At 41.3% G+C, this 14,536-nt stretch overlaps 1 long non-coding RNA gene across 1 annotated transcript in view; it reads right to left on the reverse strand.

Annotated features, from left to right (window-relative positions):
• Positions 1–596: 596 nt before the first annotated feature.
• Positions 597–14,536, reverse strand: part of LOC307185851 — a 36,689-nt gene continuing 22,749 nt past the window's right edge. The window contains exon 3 of the long non-coding RNA XR_013828187.1: positions 597–638. This is a non-coding gene — a long non-coding RNA (uncharacterized lncRNA). The remainder of the gene's footprint in view (positions 639–14,536) is intronic.

Raw genomic sequence — 14,536 nt, forward strand, 5'->3', positions numbered from 1 at the left:
AACCTATGTTCATGAAATAATCTCCATTTAGCTTTTTTTTTTTTTTTTTTTGCGGTACGCGGGCCTCTCACTGTTGTGGGCTCTCCCGTTGCGGAGCACAGGCTCCGGACGCGCAGGCTCAGCGGCCATGGCTCACGGGTCCAGCTACTCCGCAGCATGTGGGATCCTCCCAGTCCGGGGCACAAACCCGTGTCCCCTGCATCGGCAGACGGACTCTCAACCACTGCGCCACCAGGGAAGCCCTCCATTTAGTTTTGCTTCTGTGGCTTAAATGGTTTTGTCTGCCACGGAATTTACAAATCTGGTCTCCATTTTGTATTTAATTTTAACAATACCAGTTCACAGATTTTTCGTGTTTTTCATTTGGTTTAGGTGGAATAAAGTAGTCCCTGATAAATATCTCTATACAGAAAAATTGCATCTAAAGTATATTCAAACTGGAGCCAGATTACAGCACAAGCATAGGTTGCTGGAGATTCCTAAATGTTATTGTTAAAGATGGCAGATTTGGGGACCAACAAAGCCTGAGGATGTCAAAGGCCATTAAACACTTGCATGTGTCAAAGCTTTGGTTAGATATATCTGAGACTTCGTACCTGAGCCCTCCAGTTTTCACACCAAGGTCATCCTTCCAGGACCTGGGAAAAAACAAAAGAGTGAATGAGAGTTCAGAAGAAACCTTTGGAAAATGTTTTCAAACCAAGGTAGTTTCTACGTTTGCTGCTCAGTTTAGAGACAAGGACATTCAAAGTGCACAAAGGCTACCACTGCTCTAAAGGAAACGAAAAGCCCTAATGGTTCTCCAGCACCTGCAGGCCTCGGCTTTGCCTCCTTTCCCCTGCCTCTCCGCCACTCTGGAGAGGTGCGATGTGGAGATGGAAAAGTCTAAAGAACAAAATAGCGAGAAGCGGGCACTACACTGGACACAGACGTGTTTCCACCCACTCAAAGTTAAATGAGGGGAGCAGCATGATAGCCGGTAGAGGAACCAGCGGGGAGCTGAACTCCCGCAGCCCCTCGCCACCTGCCGCTTCACCGCACCTGCGTCCTAGACGCATGCGCAGTCCTACAAGCGCAGGACCACCCAATCCCCAAAGGCAAGCAGCGGGGATGCCAACGAGCGCCGCCAGGCCCATCCCCTTCAAGATCCTTCTGGCCAAATCCATAGGGCCGGGAGAACACATGTGCACGGCCTGGAGAGCAGAGAATCAAGGTTCAGGGAACACACACAGTGACTTTCATGGGTTCCGGGATATATGACTGCATCCAGTGGGGACAAATAAATAATGAGAGTAAATTCAAAGTAGTATACTTAGGATGAAAAGTTAAATGCTACAAAGTGCATATATACTGGTGACAAGTGGACATATTCTGGGGTGAAAAATTAAATAAGCATGTAATGTATCAAATATTCAGGTTCCTATTACACACCAGGCCCTAATGCAAGAAATTACCAATGAGCAATACAGAGCCAATTAGAAAATAAGGGTCTTCTTAAATAGTGAGTTCAATTCTCATCTTAATATTCTCAGTGATACCACATGGAATCTCTCAGTGAAAATCTTGAGGGACTTCCCTGGCGGTCCAGTGGTTAAGACTCTGTGCTTCCGGGACATCCCTGGTGGCGCAGTGGTTAAGAATCCGCCTGCCAATGCAGGGGACACGGGTTCGAGCCCTGGTCCGGGAAGATTCCACATGCTGCGGAGCAACTAAGCCTGTGCGCCACAACTACTGAGCCTGAGCTCTAGAGCCTGCGAGCCACAACTACTGAGCCCGCGAGCCACAACTACTGAAGACCATGCACCTGGAGCCCGTGCTCCACAACAAGAGAAGCCACCGCAATTAGAAGCCCGCTCACCACAACAAAGAGTAGCCCCCGCTCACCGCGACTAGAGAAAGCCTGCATGCAGCAACGAAGACCCAACGCAGCCAAAGATATAAATAAATAAATAAAAGACTCTGCGCTTCCACTGCAGGGGGCTCAGGTTCGATTCCTGGTTGGGGAACTAAGATCCCGCATACCACGCAGCACGGCCAAAAAAAATCTTGAAAGAAATAAATGAATGATCAGCATAGCGCAGCATAGTGTAGTAGAAAAATCATGGACTTCGGATACCTACAAATGAGAGTTCAAGTCCTAGCTCTGCAGCTAAGGCAGCTGTGCCAATGTTTCCTTGTTAAGTGGGAATTATAATATCCACCCTACAGTTTATGCTGAGGATGAAACGAGCTAATGTCTTTAAAGGGTCTAACATAGGTCCTGGCACTGGGGCTCTGAATTATTAGTTCCCTTTCCTCTCTGTTCTTTCCCTGCTCTGGAGTATATCAATGAGACATTTGTTTTAAACTGAAGCATAAAGGAATGAATTTATATAAAGGAACAAATTTCCTGATGGTGTACATTTTCAAATATTAAAGCAGGGAAACCCAGCCACTGGGGGCTTAAGGAATCTCGAGTTTCCTTTAGTAGAGATGAGTTTTTCAAAGGCAGTCATGTGGATAGGAGAATGGAGTGAAGACTTCCTAGAATGAGGGGAGAATAAAAAAGAGAAGTCTCGACATTTGCAATTGAAGGCTTTCAATTTCGAAAAGCTTAATTCATGTCTCAAACAAGGCCTCTCACCGTCCACTCTGTAATTTACAGGCAGTAGAGCCAGGTGGAAAGAGAATGGGCTAGGGAGGCAGACAGACAGAAGCTGGTATCCTAGCCATCTGTGAACTGGGACATACCATTTAACTTCTTTGAGGCTCAGTTTCTCCATATGCAAGTTGCAGATATTGACACTTGCCGGCAAGATTGTTCTGAGAATTATATGAGGTAACACAGGGCTCATGCTCAGGAAATAAATAGAAGTTTTAATACAACCAACCCTGAACTGAGGGACCTTGAACCACTGGCTGTCACTGAGAAATTTCATTGAGATGATGGAAAGAGAAAGGTGTAAAAAAATGAAAGGAAGGGCTTCCCTGGTGGCGCAGTGGTTGAGAGTCCGCCTGCCAATGCAGGGGACACGGGTTCATGCCCCGGTCCGGGAAGATCCCACATGCCGCGGAGTGGCTGGGCCCGTGAGCCATGGCCGCTGAGCCTGCGCGTCCGGAGCCTGTGCTCCACAACGGGAGAGGCCACAGCAGTGAGAGGCCCGCGTACCACAAAAAAAAAAAAAAAAAAAAAAAAAAAGAAAGGAATAGAAGATGATTCACAATTAAATTATTGAAAAGAAAGTGTTCTCTATCTATATAGCTCTGTTCATGACTATGAGTTGCACTGTAATTGAGTAAGATAAATAGAATATGAATTAACTTGCTATATGCTTTACAAGAATCATCATTAACATACTCTCTCTGAGCTCCGGACTTTGATGTGTACTGTAGCTTTTGCTGGGAACACTTTTCTCCACCTCCCCCCAATCTTAATTCGTCAACCTTACAATCTTGACATAAACATCGCTTCATCATGGAAACTTGTCTTACCCCAGAATAATATAAGAGTCCTGCTACGTGCTTCTGTCAAACTCCTAAGTTCCCCATTTGTAGCTCTTTCCACACTTTACTGAAATTGAATGTTCATTTCCTGAGGGACTCCTAGAAAAGTGAGTAAACTCCTAGAAAAGCAAGTCAGTGTGTCTGTCTTGGTCAATGTTGGACCCAAGCACCTAAAACAGCAGTTGGAACATCAAAGCCTTCCATTTTTTTTAACGGAAACATGCATAAATTCTTGAGTGTAAAGTCAGCATATTTTTATCTTTATACTGAGTATTTATTACTTGATATTCTATCATAAGATGTCAGTTACATTTTATTTCTTCATATTTAAAATAGCACAAATAGCATTTGCAAGATGCTGTGGAAAGTTCTGTGCACTACGTTGGAACTTTGAACCAACAGATGCGTAAGGTTACGTCTAGTTCAAAGTTCTGGGATCCTGTGACTCTTTGATGTTGAAGCCATCGGAATCAGCTTCCCAGTACTTAAGTCACTCCAAGATAGTAAATCTGGAGCACCGAAGTCATGTTATTTCAGAATATTATGATGACAGCATTATGATAGAGTTCTTTAAAGGCAAAAATGGCATTGGTAGAAGCAGAGAGAAGACTTGGAGGGTTATTTCTCCCAATGGTGATAGCTGGCTGGTGCTGGACTATCTGTACTCCTTTTCACCACCTTCCTTGTCCCTTTGCAGGACCCACATTTCAGATGACTGGTTAGTGTAAGTAGTCTATAACCATGAAGAAAGCAAATCAGCTGGTTTCCACGAGGCATACCCTGCTGCCTTACTCTTGAAGCTATATAATCTACCAATAAACTCACTAAGCAAAGGATGGTACAGTATGGTGGCAGGGTTGTGAATTGTACCCTTAAACATTAACTACAACTCCTTGAATGTCAATTTCATTATTAAATAGAGATCCGGTACTAAAAACAAACCTGAAATATGTTGGTATCTTGAAATAATTACCGAAGTTTTCTAAACCATATCACTGGCAATCTAGGAGTGTACACTGTGCCTCATACTTTCAGAAAAATATCCTTCACTCATTCCATAAACCTTTACTGAGTAAAGGAACTCTGTTTAGAACTGAGGAGACAAAGTGCTGAGATGAGTAGGATTTAGACACTACAATTCACAGAACTTGGGAAATATAAAGGAAGAGCTATCTTCTGTTATTCCCACTTTTTATAATAATAGTCTTTAAAATGTATTCTTAAAATATATGTTGAAGTCCTAACCCTCCAGTACCTGTGAATGTAGCCTTATTCAGAAATAGGGCCTTTTCAGATATTCAAGTTAAGATGAAGTCGTTACGGTGGGCCCTAACCCAATACGACTGTGTCCTTATAAAAAGGGGAAATTGGGATGCAGAGATATGTACAGAGGGAAGATAACATGAAGACTCAGGGAGAACACCATCTACAAGCCAAGGAATGCTTCAGGCTACTAGAAATCATGTGAGAGGTGTGGAACAGATATTCCTTCACATCCCTCAGAATGAACGAACCCTGCCAACACCCTGATCTTAGACTTCTAGCCTCCAGAACTGTGAGACGGTACACTTCTGTTGTTTGTGTCATTCAATTTGTGACCCCTTGTTACAGTAGCCCTAGGAAACTACAACAAGCACTTTCTTCAAAAATCCATTCAGTCAGTGGTGTTCCTGAGTCAGGTATACTATACTTATTACAATATAAATATTTAATAGAGCCATGAAACAATTGGGCAATTTGATGAATTGCTTGTGGATCCGTGTCCAAAATGTAGGTCTCATATCAATGGGTAAGAAAAATAACTAGAAACATAGTAAAAATAGAAACACTTGCCCATTATATTTAATAAGATGGAAATCAATACTATTTTATTTTTGTTAAATAAGAACTCAGATCTTCTTGTCCTTTGATTACCAAAAAGTCAGCCAAAGTTAACAGTTTCCACTTAAAAAGAAAACCATCACTTAATTCGAAATATTGCTGCAGATTTTCTGGATAAGCACCAACATCTAATGGAGACTGGCAACTCCTAGCAAAGAAAACTTCCTGTTTAGGACATGGAAGCAAGCTAAGTGTCCATCGACAGATGAATGGATAAAGAAGATGTGGCACATATATACAATGGAATATTACTCAGCCATAAAAAGAAATGAAATTGAGTTATTTGTAGTGAGGTCGATGGACCTAGAGTCTGTCATACAGAGTGAAGTAAGTCAGAAAGAGAAAAACAAATACCGTATGCTAATACATATATATGGAATATAAAAAAAAAAAAGAAAAAAAAAGGTTATGAAGAATCTAGTGGCAGGACATGAACAAAGACGTAGAGAATGGACTTGAGGACACGGGGAGGGGAGGGTAAGCTGGGATGAAGTGAGAGAGTGGCATGGACATATATACACTACCAAACATAAAACAGATAGCTAGTGGGAAGCAGCCTCATAGCACAGGGAGACCAGCTCGGTGCTTTGTGACCACCTAGAGGGCTGGGATAGGGAGGGTGGGAGGGAGACACAAGAGGGAGGAGATATGGGGATATATGTGTATGTATAGCTGATTCACTTTGTTATACAGCAGAAACTAACACAGCATTGTAAAGCAATTATACTCCAATAAAGATGTTAAAAAATAATAATAAAAAAATTAAAAGGAACAAAATTGAGTTATTTGTAATGAGGTGGATGGACCTAGAGTCTGTCATACAGAGTGAAGTAAGTCAGAGACAGAAAAACAAATACCGTATGCTAACGCACATATATGGAATCTAAAAAACCGGTACTGATGAACCTAGTAGAAGAGCAGGAATAAAGACGGAAACGTAGAGAACGGACTTGAGAACACAGGGGGAAGGGGAAGCTGGGACGAAGTGAGAGAGTGGCATGGACATATATACACTACCAAATGTAAAATAGATAGCTAGTGGGAAGCAGCCGCATAGCACAGGGAGATCAGCTCAGTGCTTTGTGTCCACCTAGAGGGGTGGGACAGGAAGGGTGAGAGGGAGGGAGATGCAAGAGGGAGGGGATATGGGCATATATGTATATGTATAGCTGATTCACTTTGTTGTACAGCAGAAACTAACACAACATTGTAAAGCAATTATACTCCAATAAAGATACTTTAATAATTTAAAAAAATTTAAAAAAAGAAAACTTCCTGTTTAAATTTGGTAAGGAAATTATGTAATATTATTACGAAATTTTAAAAAGAAAGAAAGAAAACAACATGTTGGTGATATTACTAAGTAGAAACATAACAGATTAGAAATTAAAGCACAGAAACAGTCACTGATTTACTGTCGTACTGGCAGGAGGGATCAAAAGGCAGTAACCAGAGGTCACTCCTTTGCTAACGTCATTTAATACTTTTGTGCTGAAACTGAAATAGTGCAATAGCCAGTAGTTAAACACTAGGCTGATAGGGTTGCTAATGTTTTAAACAAAGAAAATCCAAAATCACTATAATAAGTAGATGGTCAGAGGAAGTTTAACAGGAATAATTTCAAGACTGTACAGCTAAGGAAAACAAAATCAACCCTAGCAATATAGTGCGTTAGCTGGCACATAGCCAGTATTCAAAAACTGTTTCCTGGAATGAATATGAATATGACACTTCTGTTCTGAGCTGTTGTTTAACTGAGAGCCAAAAACCCATTGGGAGTTCGTAGACCAACAGAAAGTCTTTTAAAGCAATTATCACTAGAAACGCAGAAGTACATAAAATTCCAGTTTAATATATCGAGTTGTATCAAATACGCCCTTCACTTACTTGTCTAACAAATATTTATTGATCAGCAATTGGACAAATGAACAGGACAAAATCCCTGTCATTACAGAATGGTACAGGAGAAAGCCTGGAAGGGCAACCGTTACAGTACGGTACATGGGGACAAGGGTGGATTGCATGCAGCAGCAAGTACTTCTAAAGGGATGTATCTTATAAGGGATGATTAGGGGTTATCAGTTGTGGGGTGGGAGAAGAGAGCAGTAGTAGAGTTAACCAAGTGTGCAAAGGAACAGAGGCTAGAGGACAAGGCACTTTCGGAGTGCAGCACGTGGCTGGGCTGAGGATGAGTCGGGGTGGATGCTGAGACTCGAAAAGGAGAGAAGACCCCTATCCCGGACACCTTTAGACGCTTTGTTAAAGAATTGGACTTTATCCGTTTCTTCCCCCAATTTTATCGAAATACAATTGACATATAACACTGTGTACGTTTAAGGTGTAACACGTGTTGTTTTTACACACTTATATATTGCAAAGTGATTACCACCACAGGGTTAGCTAACACCTCCATCATGTCACGTAATTACCATTCTTTTTTTGTAGTGAGATCATTTAAGATTCACTCTCTCAGCAACTTTCAAGTATAAAGTACAGCACTGTTATCTACAATCACTATGTTGTCCATTAGATCCCTAGAACTTATCCATCTTCCAACTGGAAGTTTGTTCTCTGTGATCAACATCTCCCCATTTTCTCCACCGCCCCAACCTCTGATAATCACCATTCTACTCTTTGTTTCTATGAGTTTGGCATTTTAATTTTTTTATTATTTTATTTTATTTTGTTTTGTTTTTTGCGGTACGCGGGCCCCTCACTGCTGTGGCCTCTCCCGTTGCAGAGCACAGGCTCCGGATGTGCAGGCTCAGCGGCCATGGCTCACGGGCCCAGCCACTCCGCGGCACGTGGGATCTTCCCGGACCGGGGCACGAACCCGCGTCCCCTGCATCGGCAGGCGGACTCTCAACCACTGCGCCACCAGGGAAGCCCGAGTTTGGCTTCTTTAGACTTTATTCTTAATATAATGAGGAGACACAGATACTTCAGTGAAACAATCAGATCTATGTATTCAAAGTATTATGTTAGTAGTGACAGTACGAAGAATTAATTGGCCCTGGGAAGGACTAAAAACAGTGGTGATACAGATTGTTTTAGGAATCCAGATGACCAACAAGGACCTGAGTTAGGACAACGGCAGCAGAAATGAAGCAGGGAAGACCTATATGAGAGATATTAGGAGGTAGATGTGATTGCATGTATGACCACTGAATGAGTCCATGATATGAGCCAGGCACTGTGCCAACTACTAAGGAAATAGAAAGGAAAGAAATATCTCTTGCATTTAAGTAACTTCTAGTCCAGTGATCAATGTAAACAGTTAAACCTATTAAAAGTCAATATGGAAAGCATTAAAACAGTGGTATAAACAAGTGCTATAGTTGTCCAGGGAAGATGTGGTTAACCTAGTTTGGGGAAAGAAAGAAAAAGGACCAAAAGGTAAGGATGGGTGGGGAAAAGAAGAGGTGGGCACTTCCCAGATGAAATGAACCTGGAGAGGATACACAGAGGGAAGGGAGAGGTGTAAAGTCATTTTGCAAAACTGCAAATAGCTCGCTATGTGTGATGATGAGTTACCTGAGAACAAGTGGTGAGAAATAAAGCTCGAGAAACTAAGATGAGAATACGTAGGGCTTGTGCCATGTACAGGAGGTTGAAATTAACCCTGGAGGTTCTAGGACACGACTGAAGAAATGTAGGCGGGCAGGCAACGTGACGCTAACTGGTGTTTTAGAAAGACGGCTGCGGTGGCGGGATGGAGGATGGACTGCAGAAGGAGGGGCAAGCAAGATCAGTAACGAAGTGGAACTGAGTGCAAGTGAGGATCCAGATCAAGGCTAGGATAAACAGGCAGAAGTTAGAGGATTTGTCACTGATCTGATGGGGAGGTTTTAGAAAAGGAAGTCGTTGAAGAACGTCTGTTCTATAGCTCTCACCACAGTGATTATGTGCACGTAACAGGCACTCATAAATGTTGATAGACTGTAACTAAATTACTTATTTCCTTTGTAAAGGTTGGTCTCAACCAACTAATTCTTCCAAAATATGAGTATTTGGTCCAGTTAATTCTGCAAAAAAGTGTGGTTTTAGAGCTATTAGGGTTTAGTACCATTTTATTCATGTTTTAATCCACTACTGCAAATGTTTGCAAAAAGCATCTGGACAGCTAAAGGGTGCTAAAATTCAAAATTATTGCTTTTCACAATGACGCTCGCAGTTTAGAAGTTCTAGGGCACCTCTTATGTAACACAACTGCTGCTACCCAGATCGCTTCATCTTTCATTAAAGAATATTGGAAAATGGCATGATGTTTGATAAGGTTAGAAAGATTGTATGTATCACACCAAGGAGCTGCTGTGCGGAAAGTCTGCATCAACAAAGGAAGAATAACCAGGGTCCTCTGTTCATACTTTCACACCTTCCAATATCATCAGTTTCAAAGCTCCCAGCCTCCCCTTTGACTCTGACTTTGAACTCTCTTCTGACCCATCTCCCCAAATCCAATTCAATTATCAGTACAAACTGGGGGCTCCTACTCATATTCACTACATCTAATTTGTCAGCCTACTTTATTTTCTCATCTAGATAAGTTTACCAAACTAGGAGGTGTCCCACTGGAGCTGAACAAGTCACCAATTTCCCACAGAGTAACATTTACTAGAATTCTCCTCTCTCCTTATGCTCATTGATGAAATAAAACTCACATTTTAAGGCGAGACAAGAAAAATTTAAACATAAAAATTTTCTCTGCTCATTTTGCCCTCCACCCTCCCGTCTAGCGTGCATCGTGTATCTGCATTATGCATTACCCAGACCTCCCCAGTGGCAGAAATACCTGCTCAACCACAAAGACTGTGTTTTTCTCCTTCTGGCGCAAGCCATGTAACTCCTTAGAGGATAACATTCTTTTTTTGATCCTGTAAGGGGTCATGACGACCCACCACTCATCTTGTACATGCAGACGTCTTTAGTAAACTTTATGTACAATGCCAATATATCATTTTCCTTAAAGATAGCGATTGGCGTAGAACAGATTAGTCAGATGACCTGGGGAAACACTGGGCCAAACCTAATGGAAGTTCTTAGCTTAAATACTTACTTATGACCTTATTACTGTCACTAGCTATATTACTTGTATTCTGCCTATTTTACAAGATTATTGTTTCTTGCACTACCAAATGTATCACTGAGCCTCAGATAAAATTAATGATGACTAGGTGACTTGAAATGATTGAACAAATATATTTCTATAAGATCAATGCTTGTAGTAGTGTAGCTCTAATTATGGGAAGAAGCAACAAGACGGAAGCGTGTCCTGGACCATAAGTGACAAGTAAGACAGGAGGTACGGAGGCTTTGGGCTGCTGTTAACTGGGCCTAGTCCAGTAAGAGCACACCGAGTGAGCTACCAAGCAAGCGCCTGCCTGACCTGAGAATAAGCCTTCCTAGTGCTCTGGGACAAACTGGTCAGGAAATGCCTCCCAAGCGAAATTAAGACCAAAAGGGAAGGGATTGTAAAATAAAGACTTTGCCCACCATCCAGTTCTACAAGAATCAAGTCATTAGCCACCGCAGTTGTTGACCTGAAAGAAATTCAGGGTAACGATCGGGATGAAACATTCTGTGCTCTGGGAAAACAGACAGAACTGGCCCTCAGATAGTTAGATATTTTCAGGAGAAATTTTTTATGAACCTGGATTCTTGCATCTTCTCATACTTAGCAAAGCACTAAAACCATTAACTAAAATGTCTGTTCCTCGTGACCAGTAGCTTGATTGCACAGACCCCCTCTTCAGAACAGTTCTCAGAGCTCTCTGAGAGACTGTCTCCCGAATTATAATCCCTCAGGTTGGCTCAATGAAATTTCCATTTCTTTCTTTCTTTGATTATTGACTAATTGTTGTCATTGCCATCACCATATCGAACTTAACTAAGGAATATGATATTCCTGCTCAATCTCTGATGACAGGATTTATCTGCATCCTTGTTTAAGAAACATAATCATACCAGAACTGTAAGTAAATTAAAATTATTTCAAGTTATATAAAAGTTCTTCATATCCACCTGAAATTTTTTTTTTTTTTTTTTTTTTTTTGCGGTACGCGGGCCTCTCACCGTTGTGCCCTCTCCCGCTGCGGAGCACAGGCTCTGGACGCGCATGCCCAGCGGCTACAGCTCACGGGCCCAGCCGCTCCGCGGCATGTGGGATCTTCCCAGACCGGGGCACGAACCCGTGTCCCCTGCATCGGCAGGCGGACTCTCAACCACTGCGCCACCAGGGAAGCCCCCCGCCTGAAATATTTTTTAGTAGAATATGGCAATATAATTTTCAGTAAATATACTAAATATAATTTTCAAGAGCATTTTTATATCAAACTCTATCATAATTACCAATAATTAGCCATATAAAAAATATACCATAATTCCATGAGTTTCATTAAATCTCTACTTGTGGCATACCAAATAGTCACTTGTGAACAAAATTTCTCTACCTTAAACAATCATGTTCTTTAAACAAATATCAAACTGCCTCATAATAACATGCATATGTATGACAGTGAATTTTACCTGTCAACTTGACTAGGCTAGGAGATGCCCAGAAAGCTGCTAAAACATTATTTCTGGGTGTGTCTGTAAGGGTGTTTCCAAAAGAGATTAGCATTTCAATAGGTAGTAAATCAGGAGTAAAGAAGATCCCCATCAGGGCTTCCCTGGTGGCGCAGTGGTTGAGAGTCCGCCTGCCGATGCAGGGAATACGGGTTCATGCCCGGGTCTGGGAAGGTCCCACATGCCGCGGAGTGGCTGGGCCCGTGAGCCATAGCCGGTGAGCCTGTGCGTCTGGAGCCTGTGCTCCGCAATGGGAGAGGAAAGTTTGCCTGCGTGATAATTGTTTTATTTAGCTTAATTCTAGATCCTATGTTTGGCTCTCCATGAACATTAGCTTGAGTAAGCCTGGAAATTAACACCCTACCCAAAATCATTATCCAAAATCAACAAAGGCAGCAGCACGTTTTAGTACACGTATTTGTTATAACAAGGCATGATTACTAACCGATAAATGAATGTACTAACCTCAGTCAACATGATTCTGCCTCTATCCACGGAGCTAGGCCTTATCTCTTTCCCAATGAAATGCCAAGGTATCCCATTAACTTCTCCTATGTTCCTCTTACATGTCAAACATCGCTCCCAATCTCAATTACATACTGACTCTTCCCATCATTAGCTCTTCCTGTCTTCCATTAATAAAGTCCTTATTGGCAGCTGAACTGGCTTAATCAAATTCAGCTGGGAAAATTATCGCCTAAGCGTCACTAAATAACAGTCATTACTGTATAAAGCCCACCTCTAATCTCAGTCATTTTACTTACCTCATCTTCAAAATGACTTTCTTCTTCATCTGACGTCACGTGCCAGCGGCCAGGACGCAGCCTTTCGCCATTCATATCACCTATAACTGGTGTTGCCGTCACACCATTTTACATCCTGAGGGGATATTCCCCATTCATATCACCTATAACTGGTGTTGCCGTCATACCATTTTACATCCTGAGGGGATATTCCCCATTAACAAGGTTTCTTCCCAAATGCCTTACCCTTGAACCATTTATTAGGCACAGTACTGTCATTTTAACAATATCATTATTAGCACCTTAGCAAATATTTCTCCTAAATAAGAATTATTTAGTCAATACTAATCATGTTTCTAACAACCAGTAGCAACAATATTAAGCAACGTGGGTTTTACCCTTTACTACCCCCCAAAATATCAATAATTTCCATTCTCTTTTCCCGTGTCTTTCTCTTTAGAGTTCAGGGCACTTGAGGAACAAAAATATTGTCAAATGTGACGAGTTTATGCTGAATGTTTTTCGTTATTTCGTTCATTTACAAGGAACAAAGGCCCTTTCAAATTAGCTCACGTGGAGGAACGAGGAAATCAGGATTTCATGGCAATCCAAGAACTGAAGCAGGGAAATTGGGTTTGGATTCAAGGTCATTCTAGAAACCTTAGATGCAGATGTTCCAGAATCTTTCCTCTACTACTCTACTGTTCGTGTTACTCAGTTCTATTCCACGTATATACTTCTTTCTATCTTGCTTTAATAACTGTTTCTTTTTATTTATAATTTCTACTTCCCTATAATTTTAGCTTACATGTGGTCCATTATAGCCTCCCAAGTCCTGATTCTGTCTCACAAATTTTCAGCTAAAGCTTCCACCAGTAACTGAAAAATTCTTTCTTTGTTCCTTAGGTCCAACTCTCACTTGGTTAAATTAATCTTTTTGAATCTGGCCTTAGAAAGTGAAGATTACTGCCTCACCTGAGGATTAGCTGTTCTTGGGTCAGATGGTTATTCCAGTCCAATAAACGGAGTTGAAGGATGGAGAAAGGAGGAAGACATCACCATAATACTATATATGACTCCTGAGACAGCAGGGTCCAATGGTGGATCAGTTTTCTTGGTGGAGGTTGTGGACAGGACAAGCACAAAAATGAAGATGGCCAGTAGTTACGGATAAAATAAGATGTAGCCCTATTCTCACAATAATTACCTCAATTGGGTCTCAATTTTATCAAATTCACTTATGCCATTTTATTTAGGTAATGCGACCATGTAAGAGAAATGTAACAATTATAAATTCTTTAAAAGATCATTACAGCATCTACAAAAAGCCCTTAGTTAACATAAAACTTAATGGTGAAAGACTGCATGTTTTCCTCCTAAGACCAGAAACAAGGCAAGGATGTCTGCTCTTGTCATTTCTGTTCAACGTCATGCTGGAGGTTCTAGAAGGGCAATTAGGTAATAAAATAAAGGCACCTAGTTTGTACATGAAGAATTAAAACGATCTCTATGACAGTTACAATATTGTATATGGAAATGATACTGTATATAGAAAATCCTAAGGAATCTAGTAAAAAACAAACAAAACTAATAAGCAAAGCACATGAAAAGATGCCCAGCATCATTAGCCATCAGAGAAATGCAAATTAAAACCACAATGTGATATCATCTCACATCTCTCAGAATGGCCATCATCAAAAAAAAACACAAATAATACATGTCGGCGAGGATGTGGACAAAAGGGAACTTATACATTGTTGCTGGGAATGTAAATTGGTGCAGCCACAGTGGAAAACATTATGCAGGTTCCTCAATAAACCAAAAATAGAACTACTGTATGACCCAGCAATTCCACTCCTGAGAAC

The sequence above is a fragment of the Stenella coeruleoalba genome, assembly GCF_951394435.1.
Source record: "Stenella coeruleoalba genome assembly, chromosome: 4".
Classification (NCBI taxonomy): Eukaryota; Metazoa; Chordata; class Mammalia; order Artiodactyla; family Delphinidae; genus Stenella; species Stenella coeruleoalba.